The sequence below is a fragment of the Phyllobates terribilis genome, unplaced genomic scaffold (genome assembly GCF_046119375.1).
Source record: "Phyllobates terribilis strain yellow unplaced genomic scaffold, ASM4611937v1 Scaffold_12__6_contigs__length_324123572, whole genome shotgun sequence".
Taxonomy (NCBI): Eukaryota; Metazoa; Chordata; class Amphibia; order Anura; family Dendrobatidae; genus Phyllobates; species Phyllobates terribilis.
In genome coordinates, this window is record NW_027362772.1 from 210,612,179 (window position 1) to 210,622,591 (window position 10,413).

Below are 10,413 nucleotides of genomic sequence, written 5' to 3' on the forward strand. Positions count from 1 at the left end.
GTATTTCACCACAGTCACTGCCATACCATGTGGATTTTATTGCTTTTTGCAAAACAATGGCGTGTGTTCAGCCTCATTGAGGATGCCTAACCACTATTATTTCTTTAAAAAAGCCATCCCATCTTTGTACTCTCACGTGGCAGAGTCTATGGGCTGTACTTTGGAATTTCGATTGTGCCGCAGGGTGCACTCTACCATCAACTGCAGCAATTACAGCCAGGGGCAGTGTATATCTTTTGTGGCCCACTGAATCAATGTTTTAAACAGTAGCAATACACTATGACAAGAAGGCCAGGTGGTGACTGGTCACACCTCCACGGTTGGACATTAGGTTTGCCTCCATCATCAGGTTTATGCAGCTTTTTCACTTCCACAACATCATCCTCAAAGACTTTCTACATCTTCCCAACAGTAACAAAGTAGAATGTATCAAATGTCACTCATGTTCCCTGCATGGCACATGTCCTCAGCTTGATTCTGCAACAATTTTTAAACAAATATTCTTGCTTCAATAAAGGGAATGCTCATAGCCAGGAGACTACATGGGCACTTCAACCGTTTTACATGGCAAGCCGAAGACAGAGCCGTGTGACTGATCACTGCCTGAGAAGTGATTTTAAATTCAAGGGAATTTAGTGCTGCATGCTATAGCATCTGTTCAGGCTATGTAAGACTGAGACTGATTGCAGTATTTAAAACGTACATTTTATTGACATTAATTTTTCAAGCCATTTTCCTTTTTTTTTTTCATTTTCATTTTTTCCTCTCCTTCTTCCAAGAGCCATATTCTTTTTATTTTTCCATCCCCATAGCCATATGAAGGCTTTTTTTGCAGGATAAGTTGTACTATACTTTCAAATGAAACTATTAATTTAATCATGTGATGTACTGTAAACTGGTAAAAAAAAATGTACGTTGAAATTGCAAACAAAAGTACAATGTCACAATTGTTTGTTGACACCCTTAACTTAATATTTGGTTGCACACCCTTTGGAATAAATAACTGCAATGAATCACTTCCTATAAGCATTAAGAAGCTTCTTACACCTCTCAACTGGAATTACACACTACGCCGTCATGGATTAAAATCCTGCAGGGCACGCAAGGTCCCCCTACTTATTCCAGCACATGTCCAGGAAGTTCACCAACGACCATGTGGATGATCCAGAGAAGGCATGGGAGAAGGTCATGTGGTCAGATAAGAGCAAAATAGAACTTTTCGGTATCAACTCCACTCGTTGTGTTTGAAGAAAAAAGATGAGTAGAATCCCAAGAATACCGTCCCAACCTTGAAGCATGGTGGGGGAAACATCATACTTTCGGGGTGCTTTTCTGCAAACTGGACAAGACGACTGCGCCATATCGAAGGGAGGATGGATGGGGTCATGTATCGCGAAATTTTGGCCTTCAACCTCCTTTCCTCAGTAACAGCATTGAACATGGGTCATGGCTGGGTCTTCCAGCATGACAATGACCAGAAACACACAGCCAGGGCAACAAAGGAGTGGCTCTGTAAGAAGCATTTCAAGGACCTGCAGAGGATTAGCCAGTCTTCAGACCTGATCCCAATAAAAAAACCTTTTGAGGGAGGTAAAATTCAATGTGCCCAGAGACAGCCCCTGAACCTGAAAGATCTAGAGAAGATCTGTATGGAGGAGTGGGACAAAATCCCTGCTGAAGTAAGTGCAAACTTGTTCAAGAACTATAGGAAATGTCTGACCTCTGAAACAAAGGCTTCTGTACCAAATATTAAGTTCTGTTTTTCTATTGTGTCAATTACTTATTTCTTGCAATAAAATTCAAATTAATTATGTAAAAATCATACAATATGATTTTCTGGATTTTTTTTTAAAGATTATGACTCTCACAGATGAAGTGTACCTATGATAAAAATTACAGACTTCTCCATTCTTTGTATGTGGGAAAACTTGCAAAATCGTCAGTGTAGCAAATATTTATTTTGATCACTTTATTAGACTATAGGGACTGGGTTCTTTTCTTTGTAGGTCTCATTCTGTTTTTAGTAAATAGTAGAATGATGTGCTTCTCTATAAAGGTCCATCTTTGTCTCATCTGTCCACAAGTCACTTTCCCAAAAGGATCTTCTTGGCTTACTCACTCACATTTCTGCAAACTGCAGTCTAGCATTTTTATGTCTCTGTGTTAGCAGTGAGGTCCTTCTGGGTCTCCAGCAATAGTGTTTCATTTCATTCAAATGTCAATTAATAGTTCACTCTGACACTTATGCACCCTGAGCCTGCAGGACAGCTTGAATTTCTTTGAAACTTGATTGGGGCTGCTTATCCACAATCCGGACTATCCTGCATTGAAACCTTTCATCAATTTTTCTCTGCCGTTCACGTCCAAGGAGATAAGCTACAGTACCATGGGTTGTAAACTTCTTGATTATGTTGCACACAGTGGACAAAGGAACATCAAGATCTCTGGAGATGGATGTGTAACCTTGAGATTGTTGATATTTTTCAACAATTTTGGTTCTCAAGTCCTCAGATAGTTCTCTTCTCTTTCTGCTATTCATGCTTAGAGTGGCACACACACACAATGCAAAGATTGGGTCAACTTCTCCCCTTTTTATAAGTTTTCAGGTGTGTTTCTCATATTGCACACACCTGTTACTTGCCATACGTGAGTTTGAATAAGCATTACATGCTTGAAACAAAGTTGTTTACCTACAATTTTGAAAAGGTGTCAACATATTTGCTGACTACTTTTGATTTGTGTATGAGTGTGCGTGTGTATGCTTGTATGCATGTGTGTATGTGTGTAAATATATATATATATATATATATATAAATCTGTGATCTGTGTATGTGCATGAATATATACATATACAGTACAGACCAAAAGTTTCGACAAACCTTATCATTTCAAGATTTTTCTGTATTTTCATGACTATGAAAATTGTACATTCACAAAGAAGGCATCAAAACTATGAATTAACACATGTGGAATTATATACTTAACAAAACAGTGTGAAACAACTGAAAATATGTCTTTTATTCTAGGTTCTTCAAAGTAGCCACCTTTTGCTTTGTTGACTGCTTTGCACACTCTTGGCATTCTCTTGATGAGCTTCAAGAGGTAGTCACAGGAAATGGTCTTCTAACAATCTTGAAGGAGTTCCCAGAGATGGTTAGCACTTGTTGGCCCTTTAGTCTTCACCCTGCGGTCCAGTTCACCCCAAACCATCTCGATTGGGTTCAGGTCTGGTGACTGTGGAGGCCAGGTCATCTGGCGTAGCACCCCATTACTCTCCTTCTTGGTCAAATAGCCCTTACACCCCCTGGAGGTATGTTTGGGGCCATTGTCCTGTTGAAAAATAAATGATGGTCCAACTAAACGCAAACCGGATGGAATAACATGCCGCTGCAAGATGCTGTGGTAGCCATGCTGGTTCAGTATGCCTTCAATTTTGAATAAATCCCCAACAGTGTCACCAGCAAAGCACCCCCACACCATCACACCTCGTCCTCCATGCTTCACGGTGGGAACCAGGCATGCAGAGTCCATCCGTTCACCTTTTCTGCGTCGCACAAAGACACAGTGGTTGGAACCAAAGATCTCAAATTTGGACTCATCAGAACAAAGCACAGATTTCTACTGGTCTAATGTCCATTCCTTGTGTTCTTTAGCCCAAACAAGTCTCTTCTGCTTGTTGCCTGTCCTTAGCAGTGGTTTCCTAGCAGCTATTTTATCATGAAGGCCTGCGGCACAAAGTCTCCTCTTAACAGTTGTTGAAGAGATGTGTCTGCCTCTAGAACTCTGTGTGGCATTGGCCTGGTCTCTAATCTGAGCTGCTGTTAACCTGTGATTTCTGAGGCTGGTGACTCGGATAAACTTATCCTAAGAAGCAGAGGTGACTCTTGGTCTTCCTTTCCTGGGGCGGTCCTCATGTGAGCCAGTTTCTTTGTAGCGCTTGATGGTTTTTGCAACTGCACTTAGGGACACTTTCAAAGTTTGCCCAATTTTTCGGACTGACTGACCTTCATTTCTTAAAGTAATGATGGGCACTCGTTTTTTCTTACTTAGCTGCTTTTTTCTTGCCATAATACAAATTCTAACAGTCTATTCAGTAGGACTATCTGCTGTGTATCCACCAGACTTCTGCACAGCACAACTGATGGCCCCAATCCCATTTATAAGGCAAGAAATCCCACTTATTAAACTTGACAGGGCACACCTGTGAAGTGAAAACCATTTCCGGTGACTACCTCTTGAAGCTCATCAAGAGAATGCCAAGAGTGTGCAAAGCAGTCATCAAAGCAAAAGGTGGCTACTTTGAAGAACCTAGAATATAAGACATATTTTCAGTTGTTTCACACTTTTTTGTTAAGTATATAATTCTACATGTGTTAATTCATAGTTTTGATGCCTTCAGTGTGAATGTACAATTTTCATAGTCGTGAAAATACAGAAAAATCATTAAATGAGAAGGTGTGTCCAAACTTTTGGTCTATACTGTATGTGTGCACTGGTATATGTACATCTTTGTATATATAGTTTCGTATTTATTTCTCTTCGTTTATGGTTATATATTCATCACATGAGAAAACCCAGTTTGCGGGTGTTTGTAATTAGCAATGCATAGGCGGTCTATATGTTTCAATATATAACTGTCTCTCTTCTTAGAAATTATTCCAGTATTTATTATAGATGGAAGAACAAGTAAGTATGAACTGAAATTGACACATAGACATATTCACTGATTTAGTATGTACACAAATCTATATAGTACACATATATTTCACATATATTCTTTGTTTTTCCAAATTCAATCCACATAACACTTATCACACAAATATTTGATTTTATTCTATAGCGTACACTTATGATCACGAACATATCATAATTCATTGTAAATATGACATATATATGTATACATTTATTTTAGATATTTCCCTTTCTATACAATAAACACTATTTTTATGTATCCACCACCGTGTGTTCACCTTCACCTGTCATCACTTGCTTGTTCACTTTCACTTGTGATCACTCTTCTTTGTACTCACACTTGTCTTGGGATTGCGTGTAGATTTTATTTAGTTGTCCACTTATAGGAAAGATATCCTGATTAGCTTAACACACTTATTTAAGAAATAATAAATTCTAGAACCCCTTAACCCTGCTGTTCTCTTCGAGTCTACTATACACTTATAATGTTCGGGTCATTTTTGACCGGAGCTATTAAAGTATTGATTTTTAGCTAATTAAAGTATTTTATTTGAATACCTGTTGCATTAGTATGCTGTATGTGAACATGGTTGTTCATAAACAAATGAAAAATGAAATACAAAACTTAATTTTTATTTTTTTTGTATCAAAAAATGTTACATGGCCTTATTGCAATATTCATGCATATTGCACATAAAAAAAATATTCTTTATATAACTGTAAACTATAACTAATAACTAGTGTTGAGCGAGCACTAAAATGCTCGGGTGCTCGAAGCTCGGGCCGAGCTCGTGGTTATACTCGGGTGCTCGACCCGAGCAACGAGCCCTATGTTAGTCTATTGGAGACCCGAGCATTTTTGCGGCTGCACCCCCGGCAGTCTTTTAAATGCCTAACAAGTGCCCAAAACGATAGTGACAGTGCTGAAATGACATGGGGACAGCATGGGGATTGCCCCAGGAAGCATTTATGACCCCCAGGTCACTGCAGTCAACAACGTGGTCAGAGGTATTAAGCCACTTTTAAGGGCTCACAATAAAATGTTCAAAAACAAAACTGAAACTGCTTTCCTGTGAAATATGTTAAGGAAGTTCCTTTCCAGGGTAAAGACTTGTGTATAAGGTAAAATAAATAACAAAAAAAAATACTCCTCCACACCTTGGGCTATGTTCACCAGTAGCATTTTTTATGTGTTTTTGCACTTTTGTATTGCTTTCAACCGTGACAAATGCATTCACCGGGAAATGTCATTTTAACATTTTACAACCTTATCTGGCCATGTGCTGTGTGACACATGCATACAGTGCTGAAAAGACATGGGAACAGCATGGGGAAGACCCCTTGAAGCATCTATGACACCCAGGTCACTGCCTAAAAGTGTGCTCATCAGAAGTCATCCTTGCCGCATCAGAAGATGCAGACTTGCAACTATCCCCGTGCAAGTTCTTGTTCCAGGGCAGTGTTCAATTGTACCTCCCCCATTCCGTGCAATGCAAGCGCAAGTATGCAGCCTGACACCCACCCACCCAGGCTGCAATACCATACTGCTTGCTTGCACTTGAAATTGGGTCTTTTAGGCATGTGGAGGCGGAATCTGGCCACCACGTCATGGCTGCGTTTGTGACCTAGTATCCATACTCAGTCCCCAGCCGCCCGGCGGCCGGGTGTCCACACTCGGTCCCCAGCCGCGAGGGAGCGGCCGGGTGTCCATACTCGGTCCCCAGTTGCCCCTATTTCTCATTGGAACTTACCCCCACACACTTTTCTTAGCCCGGCCTGCTTTAGGGCAGCAATGGACGAGCCCACCAGAGAACCAGACTCCTCCGGTGGGCCCTGGCTTCTCCATCAGGGGAGTTGAGAGTGCCAAGGTGAGAAACATGATGATGATGATAGAAGTTAAAATCTGCTTTGTTTTCTTGGAATTCAAGCGTAAGTGTGCAGCCTGCCGCCCATCCACCCCTAGGCTGCAATGCCATACTGCTAGCTTGCACTTGAAATAGAGCCTTTAAGTTTGGAGGAGGCGGAAGCTGGCCACTACCTCATGGCTGCTTTGGCAGCGAGTTATCCATACTCAGTCCCCAGCCGCCCCTATTTGTCCCAGTGTGCCTTATACATAAGATTAAGCGCGCATACCAAAGCATTACCAGTAGAGATGAACGTTGTTCTACTCGAACTGTTCGCCAATCTCAAATTTGAGCTTTTTTGGGCGGTGTTCGAGCCGTTCAGCGAACACGAACAATTTGAGAAAAATTCGGCTGTTCGAGGTTATGTTCGATAACTGTTCGTGCACCAAAATCATAACTGGATTTTTTCTCAGTAATGATGAAAATTAATGTTAATACGCAGTTTGAGTGTACAGCGGGGTGGGGGGAGGGGCAGGGGATGGATCTCTGCAGGAACAATGAAGATCTCCATTTTTTTTTCTCTTTCCCGCATTTACAGTGGGGAGGTGCAATCTGTCAGCCTATCAGCAGTGCACACACGGAGCGAAGTGCTTTTTTTCACACAAGCAAGGGCATGTGTCATTGGCAGTGTATGTCACATGTCCTTGCCCTATAAGACCAAGCCATTTCCCCGTCGCCACCATTTTCTCACTGCTGCAGCTGCGTGTTAGACGGCACCGCTGTTGCTGTGTGTGCTATACCTTGTTAATTTCAAGCCAATTTTCGCACAAATATACAGATAGCTTGGGAGTAGGGAATAGTTGTGATTGCAGTCCTTTTAAGGACTAGGTTACAGCATTTCCTACGACTTTTATCAGGCAGGTCTGTGCTCTTAAATAGATAGGTTGTGGGAGTAAAGACTAATCGTAATTGGAGTGCTTTTCAGGACTAGGTTACATCAGTTCCTATCAGTTTTTGCCAGGCAGGTCTGTGCCAGTGCTGTGCAAGTTTTTTTCACAGCATTTGGCTGAATCTAGCAAAGCTAATCCTTTTTGGCCTACTGCAGAGTGTGTTAGTCAGTGGAGTAGACTATCTGTGTTGCAAGATATACCACCTGTGTATAGAATACCAATTTTTTTACTGCACCTAGTGAAGTAAAATCTTTTGGGCATAGCATCATTCTATTAGTCCATCTATACTGACCTCCATCAGGTTGCAAACTGAATCTAATTTTTTTCTGCATCTAGCTCTGAAAAAATATTGGGCTTCTAGCTGTGTGTGGGTCTTGTTCTATTAATCCATCTATACTGAGCTCCATCAGGTTGCAAACTGAATCTAATTTTTTTCTGCATCTAGCTCTGAAAAAATATTGGGCTTCTAGCTGTGTGTGGGTCTTGTTCTATTAATCCATCTATACTGACCTCCATCAGGTTGCAAAATGAATATAATTTTTTTCTGCATCTAGCTCTGAAAAAATATTGGGCTTCTAGCTGTGTGTGGGTCTTGTTCTATTAATCCATCTATACTGACCTCCATCAGGTTGCAAACTGAATAAAAAATTTTCTGCATCTAGCTCTGAAAAAATATTTGGCCTTCTAGCAGTGTGTGGGACTTGTTCTATTAGTCCACCTATACTGACCTCCATCAGGTTGCAAACTGAATATATTTTTTTCTGCATCTACCTCTGAAAAAATATTGGGCTTCTAGCTGTGTGTGGGACTTGTTGTATTAATCCATCTATACTGACCTCCATCAGGTTGCAAACTGAATATAATTTTTTTCTGCATCTAGCTCTGAAAAAATATTGGGCTTCTAGCTGTGTGTGGGTCTTGTTCTATTAATCCATCTATACTGACCTCCATCAGGTTGCAAACTGAATATAATTTTTTTCTGCATCTAGATCTGAAAAAATATTGGGCTTCTAGGTGTGTGTGGGTCTTGTTCTATTAATCCATCTATACTGACCTCCATCAGGTTGCAAACTGAATATAATTTTTTTCTGCATCTAGCTCTGAAAAAATATTGGGCTTCTAGCTGTGTGTGGGACTTGTTGTATTAGTCCATCTATACTGACCTCCATCAGGTTGCAAACTGAATATATTTTTTTCTGCATCTACCTCTGAAAAAATATTGGGCTTCTAGCTGTGTGTGGGTCTTGTTCTATAAATCCATCTATACTGACCTCCATCAGGTTGCAAACTGAATCTAATTTTTTTCTGCATCTAGCTCTGAAAAATTATTGGGCTTCTAGCTGTGTGTGGGTCTTGTTCTATTAATCCATCTATACTGAACTCCATCAGGTTGCAAACTGAATATAATTTTTTTCTGCATCTAGCTCTGAAAAAATATTGGGCTTCTAGCTGTGTGTGGGTCTTGTTCTATTAATCCATCTATACTGACCTCCATCAGGTTGCAAACTGAATAAAAATTTTTTCTGCATCTAGCTCTGAAAAAATATTAGGCTTCTAGCTGTGTGTGGGTCTTGTTCTATTAATCTATCTATACTGACCTCCATCAGGTTGCAAACTGAATATAATTTTTTTCTGCATCTACCTCTGAAAAAATATTTGGCCTTCTAGCATTGTGTGGGACTTGTTCTATTAGTCCACCTATACTGACCTCCATCAGGTTGCAAACTGAATATATTTTTTTCTGCATCTACCTCTGAAAAAATATTGGGCTTCTAGCTGTGTGTGGGACTTGTTGTATTAGTCCATCTATACTGACCTCCATCAGGTTGCAAACTGAATATATTTTTTTCTGCATCTACCTCTGAAAAAATATTGGGCTTTTAGCTGTTTGTGGGTCTTGTTCTATTAATCCATCTATACTGACCTCCATCAGGTTGCAAACTGAATATAATTTTTTTCTGCATCTAGCTCTGAAAAAATATTGGGCTTCTAGCTGTGTGTGGGTCTTGTTCTATTAATCCATCTATACTGACCTCCATCAGGTTGCAAACTGAATATAATTTTTTTCTGCATCTAGCTCTGAAAAAATATTGGGCTTCTAGCTGTGTGTGGGTCTTGTTCTATTAATTCATCTATACTGACCTCCATCAGGTTGCAAACTGAATATAATTTTTTTCTGCATCTAGCTCTGAAAAAATATTGGGCTTCTAGCTGTGTGTGGGTCTTGTTCTATTAATCCATCTATACTGACCTCCATCAGGTTGCAAACTGAATAAAAAATTTTTCTGCATCTAGCTCTGAAAAAATATTTGGCCTTCTAGCAGTGTGTGGGACTTGTTCTATTAGTCCACCTATACTGACCTCCATCAGGTTGCAAACTGAATATATTTTTTTCTGCATCTACCTCTGAAAAAATATTGGGCTACTAGCTGTGTGTGGGACTTGTTGTATTAGTCCATCTATACTGACCTCCATCAGGTTGCAAACTGAATATATTTTTTTCTGCATCTACCTCTGAAAAAATATTGGGCTTCTAGCTGTGTGTGGGTCTTGTTCTATTAATCCATCTATACTGACCTCCATCAGGTTGCAAACTGAATATAATTTTTTTCTGCATCTAGCTCTGAAAAAATATTGGGCTTCTAGCTTTGTGTGGGTCTTGTTCTATTAATCCATCTATACTGACCTCCATCAGGTTGCAAACTGAATATAATTTTTTTCTGCATCTACCTCTGAAAAAATATTGGGCTTCTAGCTGTGTGTGGGTCTTGTTCTATTAATCCATCTTTACTGACCTCCATCAGGTTGCAAACTGAATATAATTTTTTTCTGCATCTAGCTCTGAAAAAATATTTGGCCTTCTAGCAGTGTGTGGGACTTGTTCTATTAGTCCACCTATACTGACCTCCATCAGGTTGCAAACTGAA